The sequence below is a fragment of the Sorex fumeus genome, unplaced genomic scaffold, assembly GCF_029834395.1.
Source record: "Sorex fumeus unplaced genomic scaffold, SorFum_2.1 ptg000039l, whole genome shotgun sequence".
NCBI lineage: Eukaryota > Metazoa > Chordata > Mammalia > Eulipotyphla > Soricidae > Sorex > Sorex fumeus.
The window spans coordinates 12,115,377-12,142,920 of record NW_026606096.1 but is presented as its reverse complement, the minus strand read 5'-3'; the positions used below and the strand labels follow the sequence as shown (position 1 = coordinate 12,142,920).

The 27,544-nt window shown below is 39.7% G+C and overlaps 1 pseudogene; it reads right to left on the bottom strand.

Moving 5' to 3' along the window:
- Nucleotides 1-600: 600 nt before the first annotated feature.
- LOC130028100 (CCR4-NOT transcription complex subunit 2-like) lies at nt 601-27,544 on the bottom strand (annotated as a pseudogene).

The window sequence follows — 27,544 nt, the reverse complement described above, 5'->3', positions numbered from 1 at the left end:
AAGTAAAAAAAAAAAAGTTTATTGGAAAGAAGAGAAAGGAAAAGTAACTCCTCATATGGGGAGGAACTTAGTATAGGACTAAATTCACCTCCATGTGTTCATACAAAAACCAATACTACGTGTTCAAATAAATATAAACTCCATGCTTTGTGTTTTACCCAAATATCTATCTACTTTTGGTTTGAGAGTCGTGCCTGATGATGCTTAGGGCTTATTCCTGGTTCTGCACTCAGGGATCACTCCTGGTCTGGCTTAGGTGACAATGCGGGGTGCTGGGGAGAGAAACCAGATTGGTCACGTGGCAAGGCAAACACCCTGCATACTGTACTATCTCTTTGACCTGCAATTCAACATTCAATTCAATTCCACCAAATCCATTGCTCTTAGAAAATGTTTCTGTTTCAAATACAACCAAAGGGTCTAATACCAGTGCAAGGCCAATCAAATAACACTTTGATGGACAGGAAAAACATTTATAGACAACAAACTTTCAGATTGGAAGATGGTGAACTCATGTTCTCAAAGAAACCATGTTCTTTGCATGATGTCCCTAAAAAGTTTTTGTGGGGAAAGACTAGGGGAGGAAGAATGGGGTGCAGACTACTCGGCACCAAAATGAATAATAAAATTGCTGCAAGGGTTGGCACACTCTGGCTTCTCTTCAAACATAAAGTAAGGCTTAGGCTTTTGGAGAAGGACAAAAAGAGAACAAATTGTCCTTACTTTTAGACTTGGGGGCAAGAGTATTTGTCCTTGTTTAATATTGATCTTTGGCCTAGTTTTAGAAATAGTAGATATGTGTGAATAGTTAGAACTGGGTTTACTGACAAATATGAAAACAATTAGCTGTGAAAAAATAAGCAGTAGTACAAATACTAACTCAAGACAAATGTATGGCGTATCCTGTCAAGTACTATAGCCTACAGAAAATGATCAACCTACTTAAGGTAAATTTGACACTGGATTTTGAAATTGTCTATCTCAATCTTATTTTCTCAGAAGACAGGAAAATCATAAAACTAGGAAAGATAAAACCAAACTTTATAATCTTGAGAAAATGATGCATTTTTTTTTCTGGAGTGCAAGTGGTAATTACCAATGTTAGCCAACTTTCCTGATTCTATTAAAATCTGACATACCGGCCTGCCATTGTTGGTCAGTGAACACACTCTGAGGATCTATAGGGCAACTCTCCCAGAAACAGTATGACCTTGCCATCCCCAGAGATTAACGCTGGCACTCAGAGATAGTTCAGTTAACTGACACTGACACTATGCATTATTATTGTTTGGTTTGTTTTGGATTGTAGTTCATTGTGTGTGTGTGTGTGTGTGTGTGTGTGTGTGTGTGTGTGTGTTTGGTGTACACCCTGTAGTGCTCAGGACATTCTCCTGACTTAGTACACAGGGATTAGTTCTGGTGGGCTCAGGGCATGATCTGGAGTTTGGAGGATCAAACCTAATTGGTCATGTCCAAGCATGTACACCCTCCCTGCTGTACTATTTCTTTGGCTCCCAAGGCCAGGCTTTTCATGCTGGAGGCTTCCAGAGCATTGCCAGGACAGTTCTGAGCACAATGCTAGCATCAACACTGCTGAATGTCATCCACAAACAAAAACAACAACAAAAAAGATGCTGAAAAATCTGGCTCTGCTCCTCTGTGTTATATTGGGATATAAATACACTCCAGGTGGATAACATTTTTTTAGACCAGGATTTGGGAGAGGTTTCTTTTAGCACAGCGGTAGGGCGTTTGCCTTGCACCAGCCAACATGGCTGACCCAAGTTCGATTCCTCCGCCCCTCTCGGAGAGCCCGGCAAGCTGCCGAGAGTATCTCGCCTGTGGGGCAGAGCCTGGCAAGCTACCTATGACGTATTCGATATGCCAAACACAGTAACAACAAAGTATCACAATGGAGACGTTACTGGGCCCGCTCGAGAAAAATTGATGAACAACGGGAGGACAGGACAGTGTTTTCTTTTTAAAATTAAATAAATCTTAGAGCTGGAGGGATGGCTTAAAGGGACCGAATGCATCTTTTGCATGCTGGATGCCCAGGTTTGATTCCCAGTACTACCTGTTCCCCAAACACTGCTGGGAGTTACTCTGGGCTGTAGCTTTAAGCACCATCAGATGTGCCCTTCTGCGAACAAATGTATCCTTCTGCCCTTAAAGAAAAACATAGGTCTATGTCTATATTGGACCTACCTCACCCTGCTCTCAATCTTTTTGATGCTCTAGGACTCCATAAAATAATGTTCATGTTGATATCTAATTCCTGTTATTGATTGAAATTGTAATTAAAAATTGATGAGAGGGGCCAGAGTGATAGTAAAATGCACAGGATTCTTGCCTTGCATGTCACCAACACAGGTTCGATTCTCAGCATGACATAGGGCCCCCAAGCACTGCCAGTAGTGATTCCTGAGTGCAGGGCCAGGAGTAAATTTCTGAGCATTGCAGGTGTGACCCAAAACCAAACACACAAAAAAGTTAATGACATTAAAAAAAAATGTGTGATCGTAAGAGTATGATTAAGTTTCTCTTATCAACACGTGATTTTAACTTATTTTTAAAATAATCATATCACCACAGGATATTTTATTTATTTTTTTTGGGGGGGACATATCTTCCTGTGGTCAAGTCTACTGACTCTGTGCTTTAGGAATCACTCCTGCTGGGATTGGAGAACCATTTGGGGGTGGTCCTCACATCAGTTGCATGCGAGTCAAGCCTCCTACCTGCTGTACTATCACTCCTGCCCTACAGGAAATTTTCAAGATAGTGCAGTATGCTCCAATATTCAACACCTAGAAGATTCCGATATTCTGTCTCTGTTCTAGTGTCTAGAGATATTTCTATTTTTAAAAAAAGTTTTAAGAAAACAGTCTAAAAAATTCCCATAGGAGAATAAACTAGTTTAGTCCTACAAAGAAAGATAATAATTTAGGTTACTTTGTGAAAGATCTTGACTTGAATTATTTCATGTATCTATCTTGGAAGCATAAAAATAACACACTATTTCTTAGGATGGAAGTGGGCTAACTCAAACCAATTTCTTTTCACACAATCAATTTTAACTAATCACTGTGAGGACAAAACAGGCACTGCCTTCTCATTATGTGAGATGCTGTATAACAAGGTACCCAGAGCTTCCTCCTATGGTTGTGAGCTCCTAGACTGTAGTGTGTCCTTGTGATATACGCAGAGGAAAATTTTTTGATTCTTGCTTCAGTAATTCTTTGACCTCCCCATTTTCTTTCTATTTAACTTACCCGTTATTTATTTATTTATCTATTTAGCATGTTTGTTGTTTCATTTGCGCCACACCCAGCGATTCCCAGGGCTTACTCCTGACTTGGTGCTTGCAGAGAAGAATCTGTTTTGGCTTTGATCATAGTTATCACCCCACATCACTGTCACATTCCCTTCTGTCCCCACCTCTGTTCTCACATTGTCCCACTTAAATTACTCTCCTTAACCACTGGCTCTTTAAATAATAACCTAATACCTTATGGTATCAAGTGGGCTTTACTCTAATATTACAGAACCTAAAAAAATATTTCTCTTCAATATTTGAAGCCTAGTAACAACAAAAGTCTCCAATGGAGACATTACTGGGCCCGCTCGAGCAAATCGATGAACAACGGGAGGACAGTGACAGTGACAGTGACAGAAATTTGTCAATAAATTTAATAAACTAGTGAAGTTCTAGAAAAGTCGGCTATAGAAAAACACATTTGGGGATGCATTTATTTATTTGATAAGGACAATAAAGATTAACTGATGGTGTTTATTATATATTTCATTTTGCAATTATAAATCACTGCCAATATTTTCTGAAAAAAATTCTTGTAGGAAGATCTGATAAGGGCTAAAGAGATAACCTGACAGACTGGATTGCATACTTTAATATATCAGGAAGCGTGGACTTGGTCCTTAGCTCTGTCATGATGGAATTTGCTTAAACAGTTACACCAAAAAACATCTTGGGTGAGAATGCAAGGAGACTTAGTTACTTAATTACCAACACAGATGGCAACTAAGCAATCACAGTGAAATTACAACCCAGGGTAGGGGTACAGTGCCCTTTTTGCAGAGTCTTTCTGGCAATGATGGTAGTGATGAAACAAGGAGAAGGGCACAAAAATGGAGCTTTTTGCTTGATTGCACAGTAACAATACATTGAGGTACACTGAGGCAAGAGAAATACAACATGGGACTTAGAAGGAGCCTCTTGTTGCCGGGAATCTTTGCGGTAAGTACATTCTATTTTAGGTCCCATAAACAGTTATTAGTTTACCAACTGTTTCAGTGGCCCCATTTCCCTTCCTGCTAGGTAACAGGTGGGCTGGGGTGCTTCTATTCCAATCTGGTCAGCTTTGTGATATATGACCTATCCGTCTCTGCCCAGTTCCACTGAGAACTTCCTCCTCTGGCTACCTCCCTGGATACCTCTCCTTAGTTACTTGCTCATGATTTTTAACTTTCCCATCACTATAATTCATAAAGATAAGGTGTTTTTTTAATTCCAAGGAGAATTAAGCATTAATTAAGAATTTCACTGTAGCACTGTCCTCCCGTTGTTCATCGATTTGCTTGAGCGGGCCCAGTAATGTCTCCATCATGAGACTTGTTGGTACTATGTTTGGCATATCGACTATATCACGGGGAGCTCGCCAGGCTTAGCCGTGCGGGCGAGATACTCTCAGTAGCTGACTGGGCTCTCCAAGAGGGGCAGAGGGATAGAACCCACTCGGTCAGGCTGGCTGCGCACAAGGCAAACGCCCTACTGCTGTGCTATTAATAAGAGGAGAGCTAAGCAAAACCTGCAACTTAAATCCTTTACATACCAGTGCTCCATCTCAAGGACCTAGAGAAGTATCTTCAACAACAACTCATTGCCAACCTGGCAGCCTACTCACACCATATCTCCACAGTGAAAGGCCTTCTCTGGGGAAGTGGCAGAAAGGAGTATGATGTCTGAGGAGATGGTTCTGGGGGATAGGGGTGGGGAGGTAAGGGGCCTGCAGCAGCACTGTGAGAGCCTGGAGCTCTGCTGTGCTGCTCCAGAGCTTCAGGCAGGTGGCCTACAGCCTCCCTCCACTGTGCCCAGCCTGAACATCCAGGTAACTAAGCCTGGGAACATGAAATTGCCAAGATAGCGCAGTGAACCTCCCACCTACTTGACTGAGTACACGAGGAATGGCCCAAAGGCCCCTTGAGCAGTGTGCTTGGACGCCCCTTAAAAACAAACACTTGTCCTCCCATTGTTCGTCGATTTGCTCAAGCGGGCCCAGTAATGTATCCTTTGTGAGACTTTTTGTTACTGTGTTTGGCATATCCAATACATCACGGGTAGCTTGCCAGTCTTTGCCATGCGGGTGAGATACTCTCAGTAGCTTACCGGGCTCTCCAAGAGGGGCGGAGGAATCAAATCCGGGTTGGCCAGGTCAGCTGCATGCAAGGAAAATTCCCTACCCGTTGTGCTATCGTTCCAGCCCAGGAAATGATAAATTTCTATTTGTGTTTCCTGTATTTATGATTTGGAACACTCGTGTTAGGATTTTTATTTGAAATAGCCACAATTTTTTATGGGGTTTCAATTGTATGGATGTTCACTATTATCTGCTCTTTATTGTTTTAAATGTTCCAGAAGCCTGCCTTATTCATTCCAGTCCTGACTCAATTCAGCCATAGAAGTTATTTCATCAGGATTTGAGATTTTAACAAAAGATCCCAGATATGCCCTATTCTAGGAAGGAGACTGCTTAGGCCTTAGTAGTCATATTATAGATACGAGAAGACAGAACCCAGTCAAATGCGTGGGGGTGGGGGGTGGGGGTATCAAAGTCAAAAAAGATATGTGTGAGGATGATGGATTGATTCGATTTACCTGAAGATTGATTCGATTTACCTGAATGTCTCCATGTCCCTTGTGGGCCCAGGAGTAGGAGTGGTTATAGCAGGGACAGATAGTGTGTCTTTTTGTGAGGCCCCCATTTCAGATTCTTTACTTTGTGCAAAATAACACTGCAACACTGTCACACTGTTATCTCATTGTTCATTGATTTGCTCAAGCGGGAACCAATAATGCCTCCATTGTGACACTTGTTGTTACTGTTCTTGGCATATCTCCCCAAGGGGAGCTTGCCAGGCTCTGCTTCGCAGGGGCAATACTCTCAGTAGCTTGCTGGGCTCTCCGAGAGGGACAGAGGAATTGAACCCGGGTTAGCCGTGTGCAAGGCCCTACCCACTGTGCTATCGCTCCACCCTTGCAAAATAGATTCTTGGAAATAGAGACAAATATATTAGGTAAGTGCATTTATTTATTTATTTATTCCTTTTTTGGTCACACCCAGCAATGCTCAGTGGTTACTCCTGGCTTTGCACTCAGGAATTACTCCTGGCAGTGTTCAGGGAACCATATGGGATGCCGGGATTGAACCCGGTTCAGCCACGTGCAAGGCAAATGTCCTACCCGCTGTGCTACGACTCTGGCCCCAGGTAAGTGTACTTAAAATAATATTTTTATAGTACTCTGGACAAGCATTTTTATACTCTAGGAAAGTATTTTCAATCCGTTTACATTTTTTACTTTTTATTTTATCTATGCATTTGTTGGATATGCGCCTCAATATATTTAGTTATGTCCTTCTTCCCCCAATTTTTGGAATTTCTCAAAGATCAAATAAATAAAATAAGTCTGGCTAATAAATTTATGCAACATTGACATAATTATGTAAATTTTTTGGAAGCAAAGTAGCTTTTATTTATTTATTTTACTTCTGGGGGTCACATCCTATGATGCTCCTGGCTTCTGCACTCAGAAATAGTTTTTATTTAAACTAAGAAGGAAGTGAGGAGAAAGAGAGGAAATATGTGTCCAAGAGAGAAATTGGGCTTCTGAGAGTCGAAACAGTAAGCAAAGACAAAGACCCAAGGATATAACATACGTGTTGAATGGTAAAATCATGCTTGAAGAACGAACTTTTTGATTAGATAAATTTTACCTATACGTTTTTGGGGGAAGGATGGGTACACCTGGCAAAGCTTGGGGGCTACACCCAGCTTGGTGCTCCAGGATTGCTCCAGGTAGTGATTGGAGAGGGCGGGGCTCCCATTCCATTGAACTGTCTTGCTAACCTTATTTTTCTTTTGTTGATACAGAGCAGTTTTAATTAGCATGTGTAACTATCTTTGCACTCCTGGAATAAAATCCTCTTGGGGATCAAGATGTACTTCTTTTTAATTTGTTGTTGATTTAGGTTCACAGAGATTTTATTATTATTCATCTATATGCATCGTGATAATATTCTGCGATTTTCTTTATTAATGTGATATCTCTGCTTTTGGTAGTCGAATAATGTTGCCTTATAGAAACTGGAAAAATTCCTGTTTCTTCTATCATTTGGAAGAGATTGAAATGGATAATAGGTTATCTTTGAGCATTAGGTATAACTCAGTATTAAAACTATCTGGATCTCAGTTTTTGTTTTAAAGAAAAATTCATTTTTATGAGGTGCTGGGGATTAAACCCAGGGCCTCATACATCAAAGGCAAGTGCTCTACCTCTGAGTTACATCCCATTTTGGGGGGAACTCTCAGTTACTGTTTCCCTTTCCTTGCTTATAATCTGCCATGTCTCTGTCTTCACTTTTTTTTTTTGAGGAGAGTTTTTTTTAACTTCATTACAAAGAGAAGGGGCCTTTATGTGGTCAGAAAATTAAAGATTGCTCTTTTTATTTTTTTTTCTCTTCCAATGAAACGCTGCTGTTCAAACAGTCAGAGTGAATTGTCACAGTTCACTTCTTCAAAGTTCCATCACTTTCACTTGGGTATGGATGTCCTTGGCTGATGAAAGTCTGGCCCTTTAGTGCACAGGGTGAAAAAGCCCCCTGACCAGCAGTTCCAGAATGTCTCATTTTCATATATTGCATCCATGAATATCTCCTAAAATGAGGTACAGCATGGCAAACATTTTCCAAAATAGATGCCATATATATAATATATACACATTCGCATATACATACCTTTATTCATGTGATGTCCAAAAAAATTTTTTCCCTTTTTTCTTTATTTTTTTAAATTTTTATTAGTGAAACACCATGAGGTACAGTTGTAGACTTACAAATTTTTGTGCTTGGATTTCCATTATGCAATGATCAACAAAAAAAATTTCTTAATGTTCACATTTATTACAAAATTGCAACAAAGACTGGACAGTGCTTTGCTCATTCTGGAAAGATGAAGCTCAGTAATAACACAACTCTGGAAAGCAGAGATTGTGGCAATAATTCTCTTCTAAACAGTCAGATATTCATTCAAGCTTGGCGGAACTGCCTTTCAAAAACAGAAGTAAAATGAAGGAAGCAGACCTTGCTCATCTTTGCAAATGAAATAAGAGAAGGATCTTCACATAAAAATGCACAAACTTTTGTTACTTTATTACCAATAGTATTAGATATGCCAAACACAGTAACAAGTCTCACAATGGAGACATTATTGCCCCTCCTTCTCCGGCCTCCAGCAAATCAATGAACAAGAGGAGGACAGTGTTACAGTGCAGTGCTACAATAAACATGTAAATTCTGTGGTCTAATTTTGTTGAGTCTTTTGTGGGTTTTCTTTCTTCTTTCTTTCTTTCTTTCTTTCTTTCTTTCTTTCTTTCTTTCTTTCTTTCTTTCTCCTCCTTCCTTCTTTCTTTCTTTCTTTCTTTCTTTCTTTCTTTCTTTCTTTCTTTCTTTCTTTCTTTTTTAGAAACTAAATGGTAAACTTCTGTCAGTGTACTTGCTTGTCTGTTTACAGACCCAATTCTGTCTGCTGACAAAAAAGAAAATAAATGAAAAAAATCAGACCTTGATCAAACTAGTGAAAAACAAATTACAAATTTAGTTGTTGGGCAGCACATAATTAGTAAGGCAGGCCCTCAAATGGTGAACCTTTGTGTAAGCCAATTGACAGATCCTCAAGAAAGTAAAACCAGGGTGCCTGAGCCACATCAGTTCTGCAGCTATGTTGAGTATTATGCTGAGACAGCCAAAGAAAAGGGAGTCTTTTATTTTTTTGTATGTTTCTTTTTTTATTTTTTTTAAGAAGGCTTGCTGAGCAGGGTTGTAGTTGAAGGTGGAGGTGGCAAGTGAGGGCGTTCTTCCAATTTGTCATATTCCAGATGGAACTCCTTAGCTACTTTCTTCCAGTTTAGACAGTCAAAGAAGTAATACGTTCCCCTCTCATATGTATTGGTTTTCATTGTTGGCTCCATACTTGGTGCCCTGGTAATCCATACTTGTTCTTCTTTGTGGTATCTCCAAGCACGGTTATAAATCTCAACTGCAGCTAAAAGTTGTAATACATCTCCTCCATTCATATAATAGAGATAGAAGAGAAGATCATCTCCACATCAGTCAAATTTTATTGCAGCCAGCTTATTCCTACTGTGAATGTTCATTAAGTATTCAGGCGGAACATGGAAGTCTATGTCTTGAGGTTGACAAGGTGAAGATGCCCAGGGTGATGCAAATTTGGGGTAGAGATTTTCAGGAGAGTTTACATTGAGGCCTAATGTTGTTAAGTCACTTCCTAATGCAAGATGTACCATCCTTGGGTCTGTCACTGCTGTCCTGATAAATGATAATAGGCCAATCATTCCAAATTGGTCTGTCACCATCCCATAAGGAATGTTAGTAACCCGATCATCCAGTAACTCCTGGATCCCTTTCTTCTGCTGGTTATTATTTTGTGTTGTTGAACTTTCTCCAGGAAATTTTGGTCCATCAGTACTTGATGTTGTCTTGCCAGATGTATTCAAATTAGATTTACTCTCATCATTACTTGATGTTGGATCTTTATAGCTGGAACTAGGTAGTGGTGGAAAATCTTCATTGTGTATTGAGAACTCCTGGAATTGCTCATTTGCTGGTTTTGTTACCATTCCAGCATTAGAAGCTCTTCCAGACAAGGGTTTTATTAATGGAGTTGAGTTACTACTTACTTCCTTTCTGTTTCGGTTGACTAATGCTGGAAAATCCAAAAGGTCCAATCCCGTCACATTTTCACTTCCATCTGTTCCATAAAAAGTGTTACATGATAAGGAGTTATTCATTCCAAATGCCTGATTCCTGTTCATTCCAAATCTAGACATACTGTTCACAGTAAAAGACTGTGGAGAATTCTGCTACTTTGGCACACCTATTATGCTTGGCAAACTTCTGTTAGGGCTACCTAACCCTGAACTGCTCATGTTATTTGTCCTGCTAGGAATTCCAATGCCCGGACCAACCTGGGAGTGGTTCATCATATTCCTAGGATTCATAGGAAAAATACCCCTGCTTGGAGATGGAAGCATGTGAAGTGACATTTTTGGTACCTCTGTTGTTGGCATGATGTGGCTCGGTAACTGAGTGCCTTGTGATAAGCTGTGATTTAATTGAGGGATATTGTTGCTCACCACCCTCATTGGAAGGCCTAGTGCACTGTGTTGCCCATATAAACTTGCCCCAAACTGAGACAGCTGACCTGATGTAGATGGTGATGCCAGCATATCTTTTTCTGACCAATGTGGAAACATAGAAGACTGGCTGTAGTTCATGTTTTTGTCATGGTAGTCACTGTCAACCCCCTCTGCAAACTTCTTTCTTGAAGCACCAAACATGCTGTTTGTCACCTGTGTAACATTACTACCCTGGGGATTGGAAAGCTCAGAGCTGGAGATTGAAGTGGAGAAGAAAAGGTTGGAGGTTGAGCCATGGCACTAACCTCACACTAGGAACTCCTTTGAGATGCTACAGCAGGGTTGACACCATAGCACTGAAGTTCAAACTCCAACAAACGATAAGAAAGGAATCCAACCAGAATATGATAGATGATGAAATTCTTCGCATGAATTTTCTTGTCCCGCAGATCCAAGATGGCGACGTATCCCTTCACTTTGTGTTTTAATAATCTATATATTCACAGTTCAAAAAGAGAACTCCCAGAATGACCATCAACTGGGAACTCTTTGGTACTATTGCAGCAACATGGGAAGATGCCATTGTTGACAACATTGACGAGGAATACGATCGACTGGTTCAGCACCTCCATGAATGTCCGAGGAACGCCAAGAGAGAGATAGCCACAAAAAATCGCCTATCTTCGAAAACTCTTGAGCTAATTCGCCAGCGTGGTTTGGCGCATGCCTCAGGCAACCGCAAGCTAACGTCCGAGCTGGCAAAGCAGTGCAGAGATGCGACCAAGGAAGAACTCAAAGAGAGAAGAGCAGAAGTACTGGTAGATGCGGCAGAAGCCAGGAAAAGTATTTGTAACGCCCACCTGTCCTTCTCCAACTACAAGACCAAGATGACTGCCTTCCGACGTCCTGATGGATCCATCACATCCTCCAGAACGGCAATGGAGAAGATTATCCATGACTTCTACTCAAATCTCTTCGATAGCCATGTCCACTTGCCGACATACCAAATTCCACAGGATGGATATGTCGTTCCCAAAGTTCTCCCTTCTGAAATCCGACACACCATTTCGTCGGTAAAGAAACAAACAGCACCTGGCCCAGACAAGGTCAGACCTGAACAACTGAAGAACCTGCCATCAGTATTCATCAATACACTGGCTCGGCTCTTCACTCGCTACCTGTCTGATTGCAAGGTTCTGTCCCAATGGAAAACCAGCAGGACCATACTACTGTTCAAGAAGGGAGACATCCATGACATTGGCAACTATCGCCCGATCTGCCTATTGTCTATCATCTACAAGTTGTTCACTCGAGTCATCCTAAATAGGATTGGCAGAACACTAGATGAAGGACAACCATGCGAGCAAGCCGGGTTTCGCAAAGGATTCAGCACCGTCGACCATAAACACACGATAACCAAGCTCATTGAGGTTTCTCGGGAGTTCAAGATGCCGCTCTGTTTAACATTCATTAATTTAAAGAAGGCCTTTGATTCTGTTGAAACGGAAGCGGTCATTGAAGCCCTAGCCAATAAGGGCATTCAAGCCCAATACATCAGGATCCTCCGTGAGCTGTATTGCGGATTCACTACCAGGATCTCACCATTCTACAAAGAAGTGATCGTTGATGTCAAGAGAGGGGTGCGGCAGGGTGATACCATTTCACCGAAACTCTTCAGTGCCACCCTCGAGAACATCATGTGAAGACTGGAATGGGAAGGAATGGGAGTGAAGATAGATGGTCGGCAACTACACCACCTCCGCTTTGCTGATGACATTGTTTTAATAACACCAAACATCAGCCAAGCGGCACAAATGCTGGCCGACTTTGACCATGAGTGTGGAAAGGTAGGACTACAGCTGAATCTTACGAAGACAATGTTTATGAGAAACAGCCTTGTTCCTGACGCCCCATTCGCTCTCAATGGAACGACCATCTCTGAATGTAACAGCTATGTGTACCTAGGTCGAGAGGTCAACATGACAAATGACCTGGAACCCAAGCTGTGCAGGTGGAAGAGAGCGGCTTGGAACGCCTTCAAGAACGTCGAAGAAATAGCTAAGAGGACGAAGAACCTCCAGCTCCTGGCACATCTCTTTGATTCCACTGTTCTTCCTGCATTAACATATACCTCAGAGACCAGGGCCCTACGCAAACAAGATGAGAACGCTATTCAGGTCTCCCAAAGAAGAATAGAAAGAGCTATGCTTGGAATATCACGTTTCACTCAAATGAGAGAAAGAATCCGGAGTTCTGACATCCGTCGACGATCAAGAATCAGGGACGCTGTCTCATTTGCCAAGGTGTCGAATATCAGATGGGCTGGTCACATAATGGGATTTAAAGATGACCGCTGGACTGGAGCTGTTACTGACTGGATTCCATGCGATGTCAAAAGACCGCGTGGCCGCCCACCTACCAGATGGTCAGACTTCTTTGTCAAGATCATGAACGATCAGTTTGAGGCCCTTCATGTTTCCGGAGCGAACAGATGCCATTGGGCTACACTAGCACGCGACAGGGACAAATGGAGACGTTACAGGTGCCCGCTCGAGCAAATCGACGACTAACAGGAAGTTAAGTGATTAAGTGAAGTGATATATTCACAGAAAATCAAAAACTTACACAAAGGATTTTTTCCTACCGTTAAAATTAATTAATTTAATTATTATTTTTTACAAAATTATTGTTTAATATTTTCAGTGGGCTGGAGTGATAGCACAGCGGGTAGGGTGTTTGCCTTGCACATGGCTGACCCGAGTTCGATTCCTCCGTCCCTCTTTGAGAGCCTGGCAAGCTACCCAGAGTATCCCACCAGCGCAGCAGAGCCTGGCAAGCTCCCCGTGACGTTTTCAATATGCCAAATACAGTAACAAGTCTCACAATAAAGATGTTACTGGTGCCCGCTCGAGCAAATCAATGAACAACGAGAGGACAGTGCTACAGTGCTACAGTGCTAATATTTTCAGTGTTTCTGAAATTTCATGCCAGCTAGCAATCAGAGTATCAAGATTCGTGCAAAGGGCAATTTTTTTCTTATAAACTTTTATTAAAACTTATCTCGAGCGGGCCCAGTAACGTCTCCATTGGAGACTTTGTTGTTACTGTGTCTGGCATATCGAATACTCTCGGTAGCTTGCTGGGCTCTCCGAGAGGGGCGGAGGAATCAAACTCGGGTCGGCCATGTTGGCCGCTTGTAAGGCGAACGCCCTACCCGCAACTTATCTAATCTTATTTTTTTATTTTTATTTTTTATTTTTTTATTTGTGGAACACCATGAGGTACAATTGTAGATTTACAAATTTTTGTGCTTAGGTTTTGATTATACAATGATCAAGTACCCATCCCTTCACCAATGCCCATTTTCCACCACCATGGATCCCAGTATCCCTCCCAAACCCATTCCCCCATCCCACCCTGCCTCTGTGGCAGGGCATTCCCGCAAAGGGCAATTTTTAGGAGTACCTACTCCCAGTGTTGCTCAAAGGTCACGCCTGGCTCTGCACTCAGGAATGACATCTGGTGTGCTTGGAAAACCACAACAGATGCCAGGGACTGAACCGGTATTGTATGTGTGCAAGGCAAACACTACTCTTTGAACTGTCGTTCAGGCCCCTGATATGTTTTAAGCTCTTTATTACCTTGATGGTTTGTATGGTTTGAACTTCTATCCTACTCCTACTTAAGAATACAAAATCAGAAAGATGACCAAAAAGGAGGGTCAGGAGTAAGATTATAGTACAGTTGCCCGAGGGCATCTTTGTATTCTGCTCTGCATGTATATACATTTAAGAATCTCTGAGTTTATTTCCCCCCCCCCCCACCCCCATCAAAGGTCTTTCCTCTAACAGAGAAATATTCTTCTAGGTCTCTTGGGCTTTTCCTTCCCTACTTCCTTTTGAAGGCAGGTAGGGCCACCAGGAAATGCTTGACTTTGTGTTCAGAGTGACCCCGGGTGGTACTCAGGGGATCATATCATGTGTCGGCTGAGGATTTGGATAAGGGAAGGACCAACCACCAGCAAAGCAATGCTTTATTTATCATCCTGTACTATCTCCCCAGCATTATCTTTTATGTCATCCATTTCATTGATTTTTTATTTCAACTTTTTTTATGTAAGATACTATGCTTAGGTTGTGTTTAAACCCACTAGTTAAGGGGATGGATAGATAGTACAGCAGGTAGGGCATTTGCCTTGCATGTGACTGACCCTGGTTCAATTCCCAGCACCACCAGGAGTAATTTTCACGTGTAGAGCCAGGAGTAACTCCTGAGCACTTCTGGGAGTGGCCCAAAAACAAAACAAAAACCCAAATCAAATATTTTAAATTCTTTTTCAATTTTAGTTTCTGCTTAATGGTTTTGTTCATAATTTGGACAATGGATAGTTAGTAGTAAGTCATTTCCCTGGGACTGTTGAGCATCATGATAGTATGAAAAATGGACCAGAAAATAATTAATGATAATTTAATCGGACTAATATATTCTCAGGACTCCGAGTGACTTTTTCTAAGAATAATTAATTAGATAAATCATTGACTGACTTGAGGAGCTTTTCAACAAATTCCAAAAGCAGAAATGTAGGAAAGCAAATATCTGTCACTCCAACATATGCCTTAGGCAAAAGGTTAAATTTGTTAGGAAGATCCTGAAGGGAGAATAGAGACTGCTTTTGAGAACACTTGTGCATGTAATCGTAATGCTCAGTATGAGCTGGAAACTATATATTCATCCTGGACACACTATATTCATCCTGGACACACTGAATAACCCAATATGTACCTATAATTGTACCTGAAACTGTTGGGATCAGTAAGAATTGATAAATAGGTAAAAAGTGCTCTCATCTGGTTGTACAGACACATTATAAGACAACGAAATGTATGTGTTTGCTAGAATAGTCACCAAAAACTCCCATTGATTAGAGACTTCACTTCCTCTATGTTTACCCAGTCTACGTTTACCCTCTATGTTTACCCACTGTATCACTGTATCACTTCCTCTATGTTTACTCTCTATGTTTACAAGAGAAAGTGCTTTTAAGCTCACATGAAGGGAAAATAACCCTGCATGAGCTATCCAGCCAGATAAGGGTGCCCACACAGGAAGGGTCTTCCTAGATGTTCAATTGATTATGTAATTTACCAACATAGAACCAATCTTTTCTAATCTGACTGGAGAATTTTCCTGAACAGATCAAAAAACACTTCAGACGAACGGCAGTGTCACTTGCACAGCTAAGTTTTGGTACTGGATTATTGTTATGTGTTGACTCATGTATTGCCATTAAGATAAGATTTAATGTTCCGGTAGGAACTCATAGAATTTGGGGAAAGCACTTCTATAACTAGAATAAAGTCTACCATGTAGCTGGACAAAATTATCGGGTATACAATAGCTTACATCATGAAGTTCCCTGATTCTAAAAGGAGAACTCCATTCTGAACCTGGACACACACACACACACACACACACACACACACACACACACATACGTATCAGTATATCTAGGATGGTAGTCTCTTCAACTGCTTTTAAGGGGCCAAGGAAACAATTAATGGAGGTTACAATGATTAGTTGTATAGAAGACAAAACTGGCTAGTCACAAGGTTTTTGTTTGGTTCCTTTTGTTTTGCTTTTGGACCACACCTGGTAATGTTCAGGGGTCCATATGGGGTCTTAGAGATAGAACTTGAGTCAGTCATCTACAAGCAAATGCCCTACACTGTGTATTATCTCTCTGGCCCTAGACTTGTCACATGTTATGGTCTCCAAACAAATTTCTTTCAATGCCCATTGTCTGTAGGAAATAGTTACAGAAGACAGATCACCTCTAAGCCACTCAAAAATTAGGGGTAAAATTATCAAGGAGGGATTTCTTAGTTATAATAGCCAATAAATATTAAACCTTGAGCATGTGATTAAAACTCTGAACCGTACAACTTGAGGTCAAGGAATGAAAATGTTTCTCTTCTCTTTTTACTCAGACTTACTCTGAATATTCTCAGAATATTTCAAGATTTCATAAAAAATTTAGTAGAATTTTTAAATTTCTGCTTCATAAGGTCAGTGGAATTTTGATAGGGACTGCACTGAACTTGTGTAATGTTTGGGTAAGTTGATTCTTTATAATAATGTAAATTATTACAAGTCATGAGCATGTAGTATTTTTTCATTTTCTTGTATCTTCTCCTATTTCGTTAATAGTAAAACTTTTAAAAGTATGTATTTCATCTCTGTTGTTATCTTGATTCCTAGGCACGTGATGTTTTGAACACGATTATAAATGGTTTTTAAAAATTTACTTTTTTTCTAGTTTGTTTTTATAAAGAAATTCAACAGATTTGTGTGTCTTTATTTTGTAGCCTGCTACTTCATTGTATTGGTTTCACTGTATCACTGTCATCCCATTGATCTTCAATTTACTTGAGTGGGCGCCAGTAACGTCTCTATTCCTCCCAGTCCTGAGATTTTAGTAGCCTCTTTTTACTCATCTTTTCCCAGTGATTGGAGGCTCTTTCAGGGTCAGGGAATGAGACCTGTTACAGTTACTGGTTTTGGCATATTGAATACGACATGAGGAGCTTGCCAAAGCTCTGCCTGTCTGGGTGGAATACTCTCGATAGCTTGCTGGGTTCTCTGGAAGGCATATATTTATATATTTCTCTCTATGATTTGTTGCTTAATGTCTGAACCCCATAAAATGATGTGGTAATTATAGGACTCCACCCCAGGCTGTTTTCACTCAGGGTGCCCCAAAGAGGGACGGGTGAGTGCCCTCCCCACCCCAGGGGACCCAGCCCTGGCAGCCAACCTCCACTACCCAATTGCCACCATGCTATGGGCTGCTTTCTGGACCGTGGGGCCGCACATTATAAGACATTTCCTACCCATTTTCCATAATGTATTGGTTTACTATTTTTAAGTTTTTTTAGTAATAACTGTATATATATATATATTATCATGTTATCTTCAAATAAGTAATAGTTTGATTTCTTTTCTAATTTTAACCTCATTAATTTTTCTTGCCTATTTTCTGTAACTAGTTCTTCCACACATATGTACATTCTATAAAGAGAAATTATAATCAAATATAATAAGGAGCGATAGCACAGCGGGTAGGGCGTTCGCCTTACAAGCGGCCAACATGGCCGACCCGAGTTCGATTCCTCTGCCCCTCTCGGAGAGCCCGGCAAGCTACCGAGAGTATTCAATATGCCAGACACAGTAACAACAAAGTCTCCAATGGAGACGTTACTGGGCCCGCTCGAGCAAATCGACGATCAACGGGAGGGACTTTACCTTTTTATAATAATAATCTCATTGTGTAAAATATTTTAAAATGATAACATATTTAATATCATTATTAGAACAGGAGATATTCAATAATCATCATAACATAACATAAACTAATACCTATCCTGGAATTTTCAGATAATATTGAGGAAAGAATCAGTGGGACCATAATAATGCAGAAGGCTTTATGTTGTTTATTTTACTATTTTCTGTTTTGTAGTTATAGACGTTGCAAATCATACTTTAAAAGCTAGTCATTGTTGTTTTGTGTCTCTACCCCACCTTCTAGAAGGTGTGCCTAGTTCTTAGACTTTTCACAGAGTTACCTTTATTTATGCCTTAATTTAAAAAGCCTGAATCTTTTGAATCACTCTCTTCCTCTTCAAAGTTCGCAGGAAACTGTTCTGATCTCTGATCTCTACAACTCCATTTTTCTTGTAAGATGTAAATCTGCCAATTTAGATGAAATTGGTTGGCAACCAGAGCCAGCCCCAAGCATTATGATTCTACCAGATAATACTATGGAATCATTGTCAAAAATATGAGGACTGTCTACGAGCCAGAAGAAAATTGAGACATAGAGTACAAAAATGCAACAAAATGAACACATCACTAAGAATCTATCCACCAAAATTATCACTCACTTTTGAAGGAAGGATACAGAGTTTGATGAGCAGGCAACAGTTTTGGGAACTGTTGCCTTGAAACTGCTTTGCAAGAAGTTTTAAAGGAGCTTCTTTAAAGAACAGAACGAACTTCCCAGTATGTGGCATTGAATTTGACATTTACTCATTGTACTATGGTTGCTCTTGACTAGATTAAAAATAGTATGTATGCCTAATTTGCTAAGGGATTTTATATATTTTCAGCAATGAATTAATATCTCATTCATATTGAATGTTTTTGATGAGTTTTTTTATATCACAGATATTTTTAGTGCGATCTTTTACTTATTAATTCAATGCTTAAGTGGAGTCTATGATATATTTTCTAAAAAAATCAATATTCCATTTTTTAGACCAGAACACTGAGTTATAAGAATTTATTAGTACTGGGGGCTGGAATACAGCAGGAAAGGTGCTTGTACACAGCTGACCCAGGTGTGATCTCACATATCCCTGATGGTCTCCCAAGTCCATCAGGAGTGATTTCTGTGTGCAGAAACACACAATTTCCTCTGAACATCACCAAGTGTGGCCCCCAAACAAAAGCAAAACAAGAAGTTTTTATAGCAAAAATGAACATGTAATGGTCTTTGTATTTCTGCAATTAAGATGCAGTTTTAATGTGTGCATCTGTTTAAATACATATTTTTAACAGCATTGCTTTGGCACACGAACTTTTCAGCACTATCTGAATTGCCTGAAATCTCATTTTTCCCAGAGCACATGTATGATTTATACTGATAGTATCCAACCACAAGGATATAGATTTAAAATATTTATTCAGGATTCAGAAAGAAATATTTATTCAGGATACAAAAATTCTGTTGAAATTTATTTTCTGCAGTAATTTTGTAAAATGAGGTATAATAGAGCCCACTATAAATAGTTTTTTTAATTAGAAACCACATATGAAATATATAAATATACGTATATATTAATCCTTTTTCATAGCATCAACATATTCCTTATTTCTGATTTTTTTCACTTTACATCTCTATATCATTTCTCACTAATCATCCCAGTTTTTTCCTCCTATCCTGAAGTAAAAAGGTTCTAATGTCTATCAAAATTCATTAGAAATTCTGATGTATATTCAGAACAGAGGTTTCAGAAATTGCCCTCAAGCTTCTTACGTACTCTGGGCTGTCGCGAGACCCATAAACTGCCACTAGGTTCTTGATGCAAGAGTATTATCTATTTTCAAACATCCTTTATTTGGTGCTCCCTTCTCTATCTGAACTGCCCTTTCCTCTAGGATACCCGGCTGGTCTCTAAGTTATGGAGTAATCCTCCTGGTGCTGATCTCAGCTATTCTTGGGTATTAATCTCATACTTCGTTACTTTATATCCCCCAGATGAATGCAATCTTTCTATGTTTATCCCTCTCTTTCTGACTCATTTCGCTTAGCATGATACTTTCCATATTGTACCACTTGTATGTAAATTTCATGACTTCATCTTTTCTAACGGCTACATAGTACTCCATTGTGTAGATGTACCAAAGTTTCTTTAACCAGTCATCTGTTCTTGGGCATTCAGGTTTCTTCCAGTTTCTGGCTATTGTAAAGAGTGCTGCAATGAACAAACAAGTGCAGATGTCACTTCGACTATACATTTTTGCCTCTCTGGGATATATTCCCAGGAGTGGTATTGCTGGGTCAAATGGGAGCTCAATTTCTAATTTTTTGAGAATCGTCCATACTGTTTTCCAGAAGGGCTGAACCAGTGGACATTCCCACCAACAGTGAAGGAGTGTCCCTTTCTCGCCACATCCACGCCAGCATCGGTTGCTTTTGTTCTTTTGAATGTGGGCCAGTCTCTGAGGTGTGAGATGGTATCTCATTGTGGTTTTGATCTGCATCTCCCTGATGATTAATGATGTAGAGCATTTTCTCATGTGCTTTTTTGCCATTCGGATTTCTTCTTTGAGAGAGTTTCTGTTCATTTCATTGCCCCATTTTTGGATGGGGTTGGATGTTCTCTTCTTGTGGAGTTTAACCAGTATTTTGTATATCCTGGATATCAACCCCTTGTCAGATGTGTATTCGGTGAATATCCTTTCCCATTCTGTAGACTGTCTTTGTATTTTGGTCACTGTTTCTTTGGAGGTGCAGAAGCTTCTTAGTTTAAGATAGTCCCATTTATCTATCTCTGTTTTCACTTGCTCGGCCAGTGGCGTGGCATCTTTGAAGATACCATTAGCTTCAGTTCAGATAGAGAAGGGAGCACCAAATAAAGGATGTTTGGAGGATCCTCCCAGGAGGGGAGATGCATGTCGAAAGTAGACTATGGACTGAACATGTTTGCCACTCAATGCCTCTTTTGCAGACCACAACACCCAAAAGGAGAGAGAGAACACAGGGGATTGCCCTGCCACAGAGACAGGGGGGATGGGGGGATGGGGGTGGGAGGGATATTATCCATGGTGGTGGAAAATGGGCACTGGTGGAGGGATGGGTATCTGATCATTGTATAATTGAAACCAAAGCACAAAAAATTGTAAATTTACCAAAAAAAATAAAGTGAATGTAATTAAACTAAAAAAAAAAGAGTATTATCTATTTTCTTGCCTACAACTGTCATTGCTATAAACATACTGTCACATTATAGAAAAAAAAAAAGACTCAGAACCTCTGAGTTTGAAACACTTGAACAAAAGCATAAATTTGGGTAGTGAATCTAAATCTCCCATTACAGAAAAATTACTCAAACATCCTTAATGTAGGACTGAGCCAAGTTTAGACCATCTGGCATTTCCCCTTGAGTGAAGGTTAACCTTCCTTTTTCAATTGCCAAATCTCCTGGTACTCAGTAAGGCAGTTTACTCAACAACCTGAACCTAATTTACCTGAAGGCAGAGCTTCTTGGTACTTTAGTGAATAGCTGTGGGAGTTTTATGCTAAGGATAGCATTGGCAGTTCTAACTGATGAGCTCAGTGGAAATTCATCGCTTTTCTTTCCTGTATTAGGAAATTCTGATAAATGATGGTTCAGTATGATTGTGCAACCATCAGCAGTTATCTCAGCACTGGAATTTCTGCAAATGAACTCCATATAATGTTTTTAAATTTGGGTGTCACCCCAAGTAATGCTTAGGATCTAGCCTGAATAGGAAAGTAAAATCTCTAAATAAAATGTAAATGCTAAGAACAGAACAATGGCATAGCATGCTCATATTATACAACTAAACAAACAACAAAAATTGTATTTTTAGGAGGATTTTTGAGAGATATGGAAGACAGTTAAGAACAATAATCTGCTGTCCCAATCACCAGAGAATTAGTCAAGCCAGAAAACAGAATATGTGGTTTGGAGGAGTCCTCCATGCAGATGTCTATTTCAATCGCTGAATAAAAGAATGTATTCAATAAGGATTGCAATTACTTGTCCAATGAATTAACATTTTTAGAGTCATAGTTGTAAAATTTGAAGGCAAATGATGCTATAAAACTGGAAAACAGACACTTGGAATGTGTAATTGAGGATCCACTGAATTCCAAAGGGCTCTGACAGCCTAGATCACTGGGTGGCCATTCTTTGTGTTTCCTTTGTTTTTGTGGTGGTGCCTGTGATGATATACCCAAGTACTCACACAAGCAAGACAAGTGTTCTACCACTGAGCTGAATATTCAACGCTTGGCAATTTTCTTACGATGGAGACACTAGTTCAGATCTTTTTTGTCTGTTTGTTTGTGTTTTGGGTCACACTCGGTGATGCACAGGGGTTACTCCTGGCTCTGGACTCAGAAATCACTCCTGGCATTGCTGGGGGACCATATGGGATGCTGGGAATTCAACCTGGGTTGGCTGCGTGCAAGGCAGATCCCCTACCCACTGTGATATCACTCCAGTTCCCAGATCAGATCTTTACATTCAGACTTTTTATTCAGTTCCTCACCTCTCTAGTGAGAGCTAATAAAAAGCATGTTACATGAAATATTAGTGAGTTGCCTTGCTGGGTTTTTGAGATCAGAAACTCAGTCCTGTTAAAGATCTAGATATATCAACATCTGAGAAAATGAATTTACCAGGAATATGGGTAAATTTATTTATTTGTTTATTTATGGATCTGGGGCCACACCTGGCTGTGCTCAAGGCTTACTCCTGGCTCTGCACTCAGGGATAATTCCTGGCTAACAATTTCAGTATGTGCTTTGACTACATCCTTCTCTCTGACTATGAATTTAGTGTAAAGAAGTGGTAAGCATCTGGTAGATCTTGTTAAGAGAGACTATCTTGGGACAAAAAACCCAAAGATACGTAGAGAAAAAGAGAGAACCTAGGAAAATGTCTGAAAATCAAGAGTTTCTTAGAAGGAATAGAGAGAAATCTAATTCTTTGGGGGAGGAGGAAGGGGTCACACCCAGCGATGCACAGAGGCTACTCCTGGCTTTGCTCTCAGGAATTACTCCTGGCGGTGCTCAGGGGACCATATGGGATGCTAGGAATCGAACCCAGGTCGGGTGCATGCAAGGCAAACACCATACCTGCTATACTATTGCTTCAGCCCCTGAGAAATCTAATTGTTTAAATTGTCTAAACTATAAAATCTAAGATGGAAAATCAAGATCACAATCTTGAACAGAGAGGGTAATTAAAACTTTAATGAAATAGCAACAACTCTGGAAATCATATCACTACAAAAAATAGAAAATTGTTTTTATATCAGTACAGAGAAATGACAGATGTCTCTTTTTGAGGGTCAAAGATGCGTAGACATGCAAGAATCTTTTGGTCTAGAAGACCAATTAATATGAGAACTTTAATTTTTTAAATTTTTAATTTTTATTGATCTATTTTTTCTTTTTGTGTCACACCTGGTGTTACTCCTGGCTCTGCACTCAGGAATTACTCCTGGTGGTGCTCTGGGGACCATTTGGGATTCTGGGGATCAAACCCGGGTCAGCTGCATGCAAGGCAAACGCCCTACCTACTGTACTATCACTCCTGTCCCAATCAATATTTTTGTATTTAATGATATATTTGTGTATCTAGTTTTGTACCACAGTACAGATGCAAGAAATAATCAGCATCCAAACTGATGATAGCTAATAAGTAATTTATTTTTGCTAAATAACAGGCATTTAAAAATATGTGCGTATATTAACGCACTAATTTGAGATCATTATTATGTTAATCCTATGACAAACCCTGTTTCAATGTCCTTTAATTGCTATTTATTAATAACTCAATTTTCTTTCTGTGCAGGGGCCATCAGGACCACACTGCCTGAGGTCATGCAGAACCAGGAATTGAACCCGGTGCCTCTTAAAAGCCAGGCAGACTCTTCAGCATGAGTTATCTGGACTTCTCTCACCTTTAAGAGGATAGATTCAAATAAAAAGTAGTTAGAAATTTCATCTATTTTGACTTTTAATAGTTTTAATATTACTAATGATTATAGAGTACGTTTTTGTCTATTATTTTAAATGTGTATCACTGTATCACTGTCATCCTATTGTTTATTAATTTCCTCAAGCAGGCACCAGTAACATCTCTATTTTTCCTAGCCCTGAGATTTTAGCAAGTGCCACATTGGAGGCCCTTTCAGGGTCAGGGGTATGAGACCCATCATTGTTACTGGGTTCGAATACACCCTGGAGAGTTTGCCAGACTCCGCCATGCTGGCAGGCTACTCTCAGTAGCCTGCCGGGTTCTACAAGAGCGAGAACTAGATAATAAGAGGTCGTGTGGCCACTATGTAATATTATGTAATAAAGATTAGTGGTTGAGGGATCAAAGGAATGATAGTTTGAAGTGTACCTAGATATCCCATCTCTGGAAAACTGGTCAGAGGCATCCTTGGGTAAAATCAGGAGGGCTCTGGTGAAACATGTTAAAGATAAATATATGTATAATTCACATGTGTAACTAGAGCATAAACTGAAAGGAACACACTTAGTTTGGGACTTCACTTATATCTATGATGATGAACAATTTGACTCAATTCTGTCTTCTTTTCTTTATTAATCAATTCCATTAGATTTAGGCCTCAATTTGTGATAAAGGAAATAATCAGCCCTATAGAATATTTTTCCACTTCTAGAGGGCTGGAGCGATAGCACAGCGGGTAGGGCGTTTGCCTTGCACACAGCCAACATGGTCAACCTGAGTTCGATTCCTTCACCCCTTTCAGAGAGCCCAGCAAGCTACTGAGAGTATCTTGCCCACACAGCAGAGCCTGGCAAGCTCCCCGTGATGTATTCGATATGTCAAACACAGTAACAACAAAGTCTCCAATGGAGACGTTACTGGGCCCGCTCGAGAAAATTGATGAACAACAGCAGACAGTGATAGTGACAGTGGATAAAATGAGACATAATTCCTTGATTCTATGTTAAGTAAATCCAATAATATTAGAAAAATGTTGATTAAATTATCTAGGTGAGGCCCAAGAGGCAATTTTATCTGATTACAAAAATGCATTTCAACAGGTAGTGAAATTGAAACAGTCTAGAATATAGACACAGTAGTGAAAAATAATCACTTATCTATTTTATACATAATTTTTAGTCCTTTTTGATATTGAAATTGAACGAAATAATTGCTCAATCTTCCAGTATTTACCTCCCTACACTCAACGTGTTTTGATTACTTTCACTGATTTATTTTTCTTTCATCACTCCTCTCTTTTCTTCCTTCCCTATTCTTAATATGGTAGTAGATATACATCGTAGAATGGTCTTCTTTTCCCCATTCCCATGTTTTTCACTCTGGAAAACTTAAAACGAACCATAAAGAGTAGAATCCACATACCACCTCTCTAACTGTGATTCACTTATTGTTTAAGATTCTGTGCTTATGACTGTTGTAAGTTAATCCCTTCAGTGCAACAGCATGGTGCTTTTTTCTTAGACACAAACAGGTCAGATTCTTTGTTATGAAAGAAATTTAGGTAACTGCAAATGTAGAAGGAAAAAAAGTTACTTTTTTAGGGTCTTAATAAACTTTCTGCCCGAGAAATGTTGACATCAATAGTTAATCTTTATGGTCAAGTTATACAGTGACTATCCTTGCTTCACAGGAATGACAAAACAATGGACTGAATACCATACAGAGAAAGTCTTTTCCATGAGTGCTTTGCATACCAGAAGTCAATATCTAATTGAGAGACACAAACATCTGGGACACATTAGAGTCTGTCACTTTTGCTATGTGAGCCACAGTTAATGTCAGAATCTAGAGTCAACTCACTAGAAGACATACAAATAGATCTGTACTGAGACACTCAATAGAATCACTTTTAAGAAAAGAGTTCAGAGATGCTTTTGTCCCTAATGTCATTACCAAGAACAGCTGCATCTAGTTCAGTTCACAGAAGTGAGTCAGTTCAGCAGAAAGGGCAGAAGGTTCCCACCAGGATTGGCAGTTGAATGAGTTGAAGCCAAAGCTGCAAGAGAGAACCTGATGACACCCTCCACATCTCCTTATTCATGCTCACAACATCAGGTTGGAGCAATAGCACAGCGGGTTTGCCTCACATGAGGCCAACTAGGGTTCAATTCCCAGCATACCATATGGTCCCCTGAGTACTGCTGGGAGTAATTCCTGAATGCATAAGCCAGGAGTAACCCCTGTGCATCTCCGGGTATTACCCAAAAAGCGGGGTGAAAAAACATTGGTTCCTGGGAAAAAGATTGTATAACAGGGTCCCTCATAAAGTTGTTCCAAATGTAATTATACCACACACACACATGAGATTATAAAAAGTTTTATTAATCACTGAATGAGGTTGGTTTAAATATATTTATGTATACATATATATGATATTGTACAGTTATATATATTTTGGGGAGTTACATATATTTTGGGGAGTCACACCAAGTGTTACTATTTGCTTACTCCTGGTGCTCTGGTGGTGCTTAGGGAACTGTATGCAGTTTTGGGAATTGAACTGCGGTCAGCTGAGTGTAAGGAAAGCACCAAATCCTGTACTAGCTTTCTGGTCCCAATAAGGTGTTTAAAGGAAAGTGGAAAGGCAAAATAGGTTCCAAAATGACAGTGCAGGAAAAGAGTAAGTATGATGGACATGGTCCTTATTGACTCACAGAGGAGAGAACGCAATTAGGGACTTCCTTGCTGTAATCTTTTCATCTGCTCTCATAGTTGGTTTTATGAGTTTGAGAAGGTCTGGGATTAAGAGGAAGAATAAAAGGTGAATGCTTGGTCTTTCAGCTGTCAGACATCAAATCTGAACTTAAAACCTTTATATTTAGTCTCCTTCCCATAACAAAGGAATAAGAAAATATGAACAACCATAAAATAATCCTCTAGTGTTTCATTCCATTCTGGCCAAACTGATAAATATTTGCTTTGAAGAAGGTTCAATAGCAAAAACTGGCAGCACTTTTTCTGTGAATACATCGGCGAATTTAGACAAATATTTCTTCTTATTTAAATTGAAAACTGAAAATTCTCCCAACTCAAAATCTAGGAGAAAAGCAAGTCTTACAGCCTGTTCAGTGTCTTGGGTTCCAGAGATCCTATTGCCCATTCACCTACACCTCTGACTACAACCTGCCCAAAGTGACTGCCACCATAAAAACCTTCACAGCTGAGCACAGCTGGATAATCCATAAATTCTGAGGAATTATCAAGATAGGTTGTTCTAAGAATCACATTCTGTCTGTCTTCAGAGCTTGTAAGATATGGATCGGCAGTTTCAGGGTCAAATGTCAAATCTACCTGGAATATGCAGATCATTTTTTGCAGACCAAAATAATGTGGAGAGAGAATACAACTCTTTTTCTTGAGATCACATGAAAAGACATCTGGGGGTGAGAGTTTTTCATATCTGTCGTGAATATTTATAATGCTTTTCAATAAATCAGTGTCAGTTTGCAAAGACTAAATTGTTATTTCATTCATGAGATATTTAAGGGTGAATATATAGTTTAAAATTTGGCATCTGTTTATGTTTAGTTTTTCTTCCACCTCTTTCTCTTCCGAAAGCAAACTAATTTGGGTTGAATCTTGCTGCTTTCTCAAGAAAATTTGAATTTTTTCGAATTCAGGTTGTAATTCTTCCTTCCAGTTTTTTATTTGTTTTCTCACTTCAAAAGATTTTAAAACCTGACTATCCAAACTCATTTTACCCTCTTCCATCTGTTTCTTCACAATCTTCGTGCAT